Source organism: Pezoporus flaviventris, unplaced genomic scaffold (assembly GCF_033815535.1).
Source record: "Pezoporus flaviventris isolate CSIRO_AGI_PZ_B2104156 unplaced genomic scaffold, CSIRO_AGI_Pfla_v1 ptg000045l, whole genome shotgun sequence".
Classification (NCBI taxonomy): Eukaryota; Metazoa; Chordata; class Aves; order Psittaciformes; family Psittacidae; genus Pezoporus; species Pezoporus flaviventris.
In genome coordinates this window covers 28,126,631-28,136,694 of record NW_026892593.1, presented here as the reverse complement: position 1 = coordinate 28,136,694, position 10,064 = coordinate 28,126,631, and the positions used below count along the sequence as shown (strand labels likewise).

General features: G+C 41.6%; 1 long non-coding RNA gene across 1 annotated transcript; it reads left to right on the top strand.

Moving 5' to 3' along the window:
• Window positions 1–460: 460 nt before the first annotated feature.
• Window positions 461–9,365, top strand: LOC133276684 (uncharacterized). Its single transcript, XR_009745952.1, has 4 exons — window positions 461–1,344; window positions 1,953–2,072; window positions 2,420–2,542; window positions 8,941–9,365. It is a non-coding gene; the product is annotated as an uncharacterized LOC133276684 (long non-coding RNA).
• Window positions 9,366–10,064: the final 699 nt, after the last annotated feature.

Below are 10,064 nucleotides of genomic sequence, written 5' to 3'. Positions count from 1 at the left end.
TGTCAGTTCTTAAAAATTGATCTTTGATCAGCAGCTTAGACATCTTCCCAAATGCCTATATTCAGACTCTCAAAAATTATATGTATTTATACAATGTATGCAAAATATCAGGTATAATTCAGGTTTTTAGAACTTTTCTGAGGTTGCTTGCTGTAGAAGAATCACAGTTCTGATCTACAGGAGTTTCAGTGTTTCCTGCACTCTGTCAGTTTTCTGTTTCATTGTGCATTATTAGGACCCTTTTAAACTTTGTACCCTAAGTGATGCCCCAGGTGATTACTCACTGGCCTTGTGCTAAATGCAGTGCTGGATAATCTACCTACAGCTAGGGAACAGGCTTCCCTGGGATTCACAGTCAACAGCCCCACATGTCTGTCTACTTAGACTCTATGCTGTCAGTGGATTGAGAAACCACATGTTTGTTTGCCTTATCTTTCATTATGCACAGGGTTTTTCCAAGCTCTATGTTTCTCCCAGCTCTCCGAACCCTGCACTCTGTACAGCCTCTCTCGGCAGTCCCCTGCTCTCCAGCTGCACGGGGTCTGATGGGCCTTCTGTTAGCTTTTTGTTTGTCCTCTCATCTATGGTTTCCCCTAAAGGTTGCCCCTGAACATCTTCCTTCTGCTGTTCCTTCCCACACACCACCCCCTGGGAGCCAGCTGCAGTGCACTTCAGTGTATCAGGGCTTTTGCTAGCTTAGGTTCAGAATATGCTGTTGTCAATGTGCCTGTGATGACAAGCCCATTCTGAGAATTTTCTTCCTTCCATTTATGTTGGTAGAATTACAACAAAGAGTGAATAAGTAAGCATCTTTTCCACATCAATTCTGATTTTATTGACCTAAATGTCTCTTTTCCAAATAATGAATCCTGCTGATGTAGTTTTTCTCCATACAGAAGGTGTCTCAACCTTTGGACCACCCCCTTTGTCTTTCTCCTACACCTGTATCATTTCTACAGTGATTTTTCACATTATAGAACCTGAACTGTCACCATAAGATGGGTAAATTCACACCATCTGTACAATGCCATCATTTAATTTCTGGTTTGGCTTTTATCCCGTTCCTATATACTGGCACAGTCTATAGGCTAGGTCTCTGCAGTCACTTGGCAGAGCACTGGGGAGCAGAGGGGGCAATGCTGTCCAAATGGTCTCTCCCTCCAATCACAGTTAATAAAAATCCTGTCTGACCTGTCCTAAATTGTACCTGTGTTATTATGGGCTCAGAGTCTCCAGATCACTGACGCTTGACAAAGCTGCATGTCTTTCTGGCTGGTGTTAACAGTGAACTGAGAGCTTCCCACAGACCTACCAGCAGTGACTCCTAGTTCTCTTTCCTGAAAGGTAATAGCCAATTTAAAATCCATTAAGTTATATATGTCTAGTTAAGGTTGTTTCCCTCCATATTCATTACTTCACATTTATTGACATTGAATTTTGTCTGCTATTTTACTGCCTGCATATTCAGAGCGTGTTCATCCTACTAAATGTAGATGAATGGCATCTGAGCCAGGCAGCAGAAAGAGGCATCTTCAGGGTTGTGATTTGTCTGATTCTAATGTCTGTATCCCAGACAGACCAGGGGAATCGAGCCTTAAAAGTGCCTGTTTCTCTCCACTGAGTACAAAAGGAGCCTCAAGTGACTCTTGATTTCTCTAAGAGCTATGTTGTAGATGTTGGTGGTTAGATAAGATGACTCCCACGTGCGTCATATTGTGAGTGGTCTCTGTCACACTGCAGTCAGCTTTTGTTTATATTGCCCTAAACTATTTTGTACCATCAACAAACCCTGCCACGCTGCCATTCACCTTTCTCGGATGATTTATGGGCAAATGGAGCTCACAACTTCACAGATGCTGCTGAGCCTCCTCTGGAAATCTCTCTTTTTTGAAAAAAAAATGACCTTTTGTGCCTACCCTTTCTGACCACAAAAGCTTTATTTATTTATTTAGAAACCTCCTGGGAGGGACCTTGTCAAAACCCTGTTGGAAACACAAGTGTGCTGCATTGACAGCACCACTGCAATCTGTGCTCTCACTGACTTTTTCCAAGGAGCTCAGTGGATTTATGAGGTAAGATTTTCTCCCTACAGAAGTTCATAGTATTTTTTCCCAGTTGTACTCATTTGCCCCGTGTCTCAGTTCTATGCTTTATTGTAAGTTTCCCAGGTCACTGTTCCCAAGTCAGATTTATAAATCTGTAGGTCTCTGGACCTTTTCTAACTTTCTTTTCCAAAACTATGTTCACATCTGGTTTTTTATTGCTTTAGTACCCTTTAAGTAGTGGGTTGTGCACTGCAGTTAGCAGAGCTTTTACAATCCTGGGTAAATACCATATGGTCACGCTGATTCGTTACTACCTACCTATTTTAGTAATCTTCCCCTACTAGTTTTGAGCTGCTCCTATTTGTTGTCACCAGGAAAGCTGATGCAGTGGGAATCTCCATGAGATGCTCTTACCTGGCTAGAGTCCACTTTGCTATTCCTTTCTTGAAGACCTGTGGGCCTCATTGACTACCTGACAGGCTGCCTGTTTGAGAAAGGTTTGACTACTTCTTTTGATTCTTTTAGCCAGTTGTCTCTCAAAAGGTTTTTCTTACTTGTCTCCTTATGACTTTACCTTTTGCTTACCAGAATGTATTCTTTACTTGCCCCCTAGCAATTTGTCCTATGTGTTGTTTGTATCAATCAAATACTTTTTATATTGTAAAAGAACAATATCCTGTTTAGAGCAGTTTAGAGTAAGTGAAGCAATGATCTACATTAGGCACATATTATTTCCTTATTATTATGGTAAAGAGATAGTGTCACAGTTTAAACCCAGCTGTAACTCAGAACCATGCAGTCTCTCTCTCACTCCCCCCTGTTCCTTCCCCCTGGCTCCCAGAGGGATGAGGAGGAGAATCGAAAGAATGTAACTCCCATGGGTTGAGATAAGAACAGTCCAGTAACTAAGGTATGACACAAACCACTGCTGCTACCACCAATAATAATAATGATAAAGGAAATAACAAGGGGAGAGAATACAACCGCTCACCACCCACCAACCAATACCCAGCCCGACCGAGCAGTGATCTAGCCCTTCTGGGTAACTGCCACCAGTTTATATAGTGGGCATGACGTGCTGTAGTATGGAAAAACCTCTTTGGCTAGGTTGGGTCAGGTGTCCTGTCTCTGCTTCCTCCCACTTCCCCTCCTCCCTGGCAGATCATGAGACTCAGAAAGTCCTTGGTCAGAGTAAACATTACTGAGCAACAACTAAAAACATCGGTGTTATCAGTGCTGTTCCCAGGCTGAAAGTCAAAACCACAGCACTGCACCAGCTACTAAGGAGGAGAAAAAATGACTGCTGCTGCTGAACCCAGGACCCGTAGTTTGCCCATTTCTGCTCACAATCTATACTTTTGGTAACGAGAAAGAGAATAATTTCCATTAGTCTGAGATGGCCAAATGTAGGCAGCAGGGGCATTTGTGCTGTGGTACCCTTCCTTTCCATGCCATTTTTAGAATGCTCTCTGCTTTGTTAAAAAAAGAAGAAACACCTTCTGTTTTTTAAATTAATTGAGTTAATATTGCTCTCACAAGAGAGGAACTTCCTCAGAGGAAGGTCAATAACATAATTAGCAAAACATAATTAAGAAAGTGGTGCTGAAGAGCCAAGTTGTTGGCTAGATGCTTCCCTCAGTACAGATGGTAGGGCCAAGTAGTGATGGGTGTACCCCTGACACCGAAGCCAAAATCTGGTTTTAGACAGCACAGTAATGCAGGGTGAGAGGCAGGGTCTGTCCTTTGGCCAGGCTTGTGGAAAAGATAGAATTTGGCAAAAAAAATGCTCCCAGGCTTGAATGTCTGGCACTTGGAATTCAACACACAGTACAGTTTGGGTTTATAAGCACTTGATCTCTTGCAACTTTGCATCACCAGTGTGCACAAAAGGCATCATTTATGTTCTTTATTTCAAAAGTTTTTCATCGCATATTCATTTGGATTATTCAGTGTTTTCAATTTGTACTATGATACTTATTTGAAGATATGAGACTGACTGAAACCTGAAACAATGAAAAGCCTACTTATGCAGTCTACACTTTTTATCTTAATGAACCCTCTCATATGTAAGAGATTTTTATAGTGGGAATCACAATTAATTTGGAATCACAGTCATATTTGAAAGTTTGGACCTTAGTCTGTGGCAGTTCATAAAGAGAAAAACCCTATCAAGTTAGGCAATAAATTACTGGCAATGAATTGTTGTCCTTGCTTTATTAATTATCATAGAAACATAGAACCATAGAATCATAGATTGATTGGAGTTGGAAAGGGCATTATCTGGTTCAAAGCCCCCTGGCACATGCAGGGACACCTTCCACTAGACCAGGTTGCTCAAAGCCCCATCCAACCTGGCCTTGAACACTTCCAGGAATGGGGCATCCACAGCTTCCCTGGGTAACCTGTTCCAGTGCCTCACCACCCTCATAGTAATGAACTTCTTCCTTATATGTAACCTAAATCTCTTCTCTGTCAGTTTAAAGGCATTGCCCTTGTCCTGTCCCTACATGCCCTTGTAAAAAGTCCCTCTTCAGATTTCTTATAGGCGCCCTTTAGAAAGGCTGTGATAATGTCTCCCCAGAGCCTTCTCTTCTCCAGGCTGAACAAGCCCAACTCTCTCAGCCTGTCTTCATAGCACTAGTCTGATGAGTCCATTACTGTTTCTTGCACGGTGGTCAACACTGTATGTTTCAAAGGGAGGTTGAATAGATCCTATGAATACATTATGTAGTAACCAAATCACAGGGACAGTTCTTAACTTCTGGCAGCTGGTGCCTGATTTATGTCCTCAAGCATGGCAACAAAAATCCTAAATGGTTTCACAAGTCTTTTCCCAAAATGACCTTTGGTACCGATAACACTGTAGAACAACATCTGGGTTCCACCTACACATTGTGGTTTTGGCTTTGTTTTTATTTTTTAAAGAAGAGTTAATGACATTTCAGGTATTTACTTGGTATCTTCAGAAAAAGGACTTGTATCTGTCTTTGTAACAGATGCTGGAAAGGCAGAGGAAAAGGGAAATTCCCCACACTGTCCTATGGGGACAATTTAATCAAAGTATTAAGAGAGGGAATGAAGTCTATCATCTCACCTTCTTATTTCAGCTTCTCAAACTCCAGCCCCTGTTCCATCAGAGCACAAGAGGGTTTAATAATACAGCTACATTCTCACTGCTGCTAACTGGATTAAAACCAACTACTAATTTTACACACAGGAATGTCACTTTCCAATTGCTAAGCACAATTGTCTATCAGTCACTGCTGTGAAGAATCGTGTCTATTAACAAGTCAAAATCTCTGGGGATTTCTTGTTGCTTGTGACCCTTCTTTCTCATGTGATTCAATTCTCACATGGGTATATAATACCAGTGAAACTGTAATGTCTAATAATTCGGTCATGCAGAGTGCAGCTTTCGGTGTTTGAATGCTCTGGGCATGGTTTGCCTGATGTTCATTGACTAACACGTGGTTCCAGGTTTTATTTAGTGACCTATGGTTGCTTCTATAAATACATGCTTGGGCATGGATTGAATTCATTTGGCAACACTACTTAGGCATGGATGACTGATGGACCATTAGAAGCCATTGACTGTGGAGAAGGTTAATCAGACAAATCTTCTCATTAACCTGTATCTGATTCTCCTCTTCATTATTGAAAACCAGATAATTTTAATTTCCACTGTGAAGTCAAGGAATTATTTATCTTATTATAAATTATGTTTATATACATATTAAGTGTGTGTGTAGTTTCTGTGAGAGCTTTATAAAATAGGGAATATATTGCACAAAAGCATTCTGTAATGCTGTAATCAGAAAAAAAACCCAACAAACAGTACATGTAAATGAATAGAAGACTTTGTTTCCAGTACAAAAATGCATGAAAATGCATGAAATGCAGCTGATGACCTTGGTCGTCATTATTTTATCTAGCCTCTTCTCAGTCTTCCAAACAGCCTTAGGTGGTAATCCCAGAGGTGGCACACTCTTGTCTCTTAGTGGCATTTATGTTTTTAAAACAGATCTCAGACCACTAGGTAAAACCCCATTTATTTATCTTCTTTTGCAATCATGCTATGCCAGTGCGAGTGGTATGTAGACAGCAGGTCAACGCATTCCTTGTGTCGTTCAAAATTGACAGTTGTTTATATAATTTTGACTTATTAATGGCAGTGTGCTACATGTATGCCTCCATCTACATGTGGGAGAGGAACCAGACTAAAGGAGTCCAGGGTATCCTTTTTCTTTGTGGTTGTTGGACTTCCCCTTAAGATTCATATTGTAGAGAAAGCTGGAAGCAGCAGTATCTCCAGCACATCATATATGCATATGGGGATATCAATCCATAATTAAATACTTAAAATCTTGTCTCTGGTGCTGGCTGACCCTGTCAGGATCTTAAGTCTCCAGGCCCCAGTGTTTCTGCCAGTAAAGTCCTTAATTCTTGGAAGATAGTTTAGGGACATGACCAACCCTGTCTCATTACTTAGGGCAACTAGGTGTTTTCCCATATCCACTAAACATGATCATTTCTTCTTTCAGATCAAGTTTTTTCTTCTCCAGTCAATGTTTCATGTAAAATAAGTGATAATCATGACAGCAGAAAACAGAATGCAACCCTCTTCAGCTCATACTCTAGGTGCCTAGATGTCCTGGGTTCAGCTGTAACAGTTATTTTCCTCTTTCCTAGTAGCTGGTACAGGGCTTTGTTTCAGCTTTAGTCTAAGAACAATGCTGACAACACACCGATGTTTTTAGCTGTTGCTAAGTAATGCTTACCCCAATCAAGGACTTTTCAGTTTCATGCTCTGCCAGTGAGAAGGGGAACAAGAAGGCGGAAGGAAGCAGAGACAGGACACCTGACCCAAACTAGCCAAAGGGGTATTCCATGCCACAACACATCATGCCCAGTATATAAACCAGAGGAAGTTACCGGGAAGGGCAGATCACTGCTCAGGTCGGGCTGGGTATCCGTCAGTGAGTGGGGAGCAATTGTATTGTGCATCACTTGAGTTTTCTGAGCTTTCCTTTCTTCTCTTGTTGTTTCCTCTTGTCATTATTATTATTATTATTGGTGTTCTTTCTATTATCACTATATTTTACTTTATTTTAGTTATTAAACTCTTATCTCGGCCTGTACAGTTTGCATTCTTTTGATTCTCCTCCCCATTCTGGGGAGTGAGCAAGCAGCTGTGTAGTGCTGAGTTACCAGCTGGGCTTAAACCACAACACTAGATTAGGGAGGAGCTTTCTGCCTTGCAAGTACAACAGACATATAAGCATTTGATAAAAACTAGAACAATTTACTATGGAGAAACTGGGAGAGCACCATCCAGTTTGATACTGTTGGCTACAAGATTAGGTTAAAATTGCCTTGAGCAGAGTGACCAAGGCTCCCACAGACCTGTATGGATGTCCTCGCTGCTTCTAGAAAGCAAGAAAAGTAAGAAGGTTGCACCAGCAGCTTGCTGGGACTGAGGGAAAAGAGGCTTTTACCCCCATCCCCTTAGTGCCAGCTCAGTGAGAGGGCTCCCCATTCCTTTTCATGGCCTTCCCAGATACTATTCCATATATGTCTCCATTTATTCAACAGGGAACCTAGGAACATACCCCCAGGCAGGTTATTTCTGGGGGGTCCAAAATCTTGGATTCATCCCACATAACAGCCTAAACTATTGCCTGGAGTTCTCCACTGACCTCGGAGGGGCTGAGCAAGATTTTTGTTCTCGGCTAAGGTTCCCAAAGTTAGTGGGATGAAGCTGGCCGAAAGTAGCAGAAGTTCATAATTTCAGCACTTGATATTGCGACATCTAAAGCCTTTTGTGGACTGATCTGCTGGGGTAATTCTGGTTAGGTAAAGGCAGTGGTGTTTTACAATTGACTTTAATGGCCCTGGAAGTCATTTAAAGAATTCTGTACAAAAGCTAATGCTGCTACTCTAGAAGTAGGTATTAACTCCCTTTGCTCTGATAATATTGAGGGATCAAAGCCATTCCTCCTAGGTCTTTCTCTAATGAAAGATGGGGTTTAACCATTCTTTAAAAGCAGTGAATCTTTTCAATTCTTTTTCTCCTAAAAGCTCTTTCTATCACATGTATTTCGATAGAGTTAGAATCATGTCCCTGTTTTCTTACTAAATGTTCCTATTTATATGTTAAAAAACCTGGCAGGTTTGCAAGTACTGAAAAAAAAAACTCTCAAGGGGACAGCAGTTTTTTAAATGGAATGAGATTTAAAGTGAGAATTCATGAATATCCCTTTGCCTGGGTATGACAGAGATCTGTGATGCTCTTATTCAGCAGAGTCCAGCTGGGAACTGGCAGGTAGTGCCTGTGTAGCCCTTTGCTCTCTGCATAGAGAAGAAGGTCAGCTCTCTAGCTGAGCTCAGCCCAGCCCCATGGTGGAGAAGGATGTGGGGGCTCTGGTGCAAGTAAGAGAGGGGGCCAGCACTAGCATGGTGGCTGTGGTTGCATCTGCAGAGTAGGCTGTATCCAGGGGTTCATAAAACCTGCATCACTTTCATGAAACTGGGCTCCTGTCGGCTTTTGTTTGGTTCTGGACAAGAAAATTCAAGATTGTGGAAACCTGTCTGAGCTCAGCACTAACACACATATCACTAGACATCTGGTTTGGCTTTTGTTGGTGACTTTTAACTGTGACTGTACAGATATATTCAGAATACAAATCACCATATTGCACTATGCATCCTCAATACGGGAAGCAATTATTGCCACTGGCAAGTCAAACACATCTGCCTGAAGGAAAATCTCACAGGCCTAGTGTGTGAAGGTGTTGCTATGAGATTGACCAGTGGTGGTTCCAGCATTGCCCTGTTATGTCACTCATCTCATTTCATTTCATCTGATTGTGCTTCCGTCTTCCTTTTTTTCCAACAGTTCCCTTAAACCAATGGATGAAAGAGCCCTAGGACCTGCGAAGGGCTGGAAGAGCTTCTGTCAGCTGCCATGGGATTAGGTCAAACTATACGGGAGCAGGAAGGATGGCACTGCTCAAGACACTGGTCCAAATTTGTACACCTGATTGAAACTCCACAAAGCCTGAGAACTTACACAAAGATAATTCATTGTTATACTTAACGGGAGGTTGGTTGTATTGCATCAGGTTCCCTTTAGGTTGCAGAGTACTTGGACAAAGCAGATTCTTACCACACCAACAGGCATCCTTTAAAAGCCTGGCAATACTTCTGTATAAAGAGAGACCACAGCTGCTTGATTCAGAAAGCAGATAAAAAAGTAAATGTATGAATAGAGCCAATATGGAGTGGAAGATGAACAAAACAATAAATGTAATAGAAAATCAAGGTCTCCTATTTATTCTTGAGCATAATGCCAAAACAAGGCAATTTGAAATGGAAGTGAAAAGCAGCACATCCTGAGTGCTGTATTATTAATTTATGGTATTGATTGATGCATCAAAATGAAGGATTTAGTGAAAATAAAAGCAAGGAAATGTCTCTGTATGGAGAATAAAAATATCTAAACCCTGTTAGACAGCACAAGATGACAAAAGCCACGTGAACAAAAGGCAGGCCCCTATAGTGTGTTTCTTGTCCCTTCTTTTTGGCAGTGATCTGAACAGGAGTCTGAGCTGGCCAGATCATTTCTGTGGTCAGGTGTTGCAATGCTGTACAGACAGGTTTAGACACGATTTTACTTAACTGCTTAGTATGGCTTGTGTGTATCCACATTTCCAGCTAAAATATGTTTGACACGACTTCAGTTGCACGCACTATGGACAACCTGTTGTCAGCAACAGTTGCTTTCCACAGCCTAAACAATACTAAGGAAAGTGAATTTGGCAAGAGACTTAACTGAAGAGGAGTACGCTCATTCCTGAGGTTACTCCACTGACCCCGCTATTGCTGCTCCAGAGTTCAGCTTAGCCTTGACCTGATTTTCTGTAGTTTGCAAGTCATGTGGCTGGAGAACTGCTGCTGCTTCTGCTGTTCCATCCATCTTTGTTCAAAGTAATAACAAAAGAATTAAAAAGGGTTCAGGGA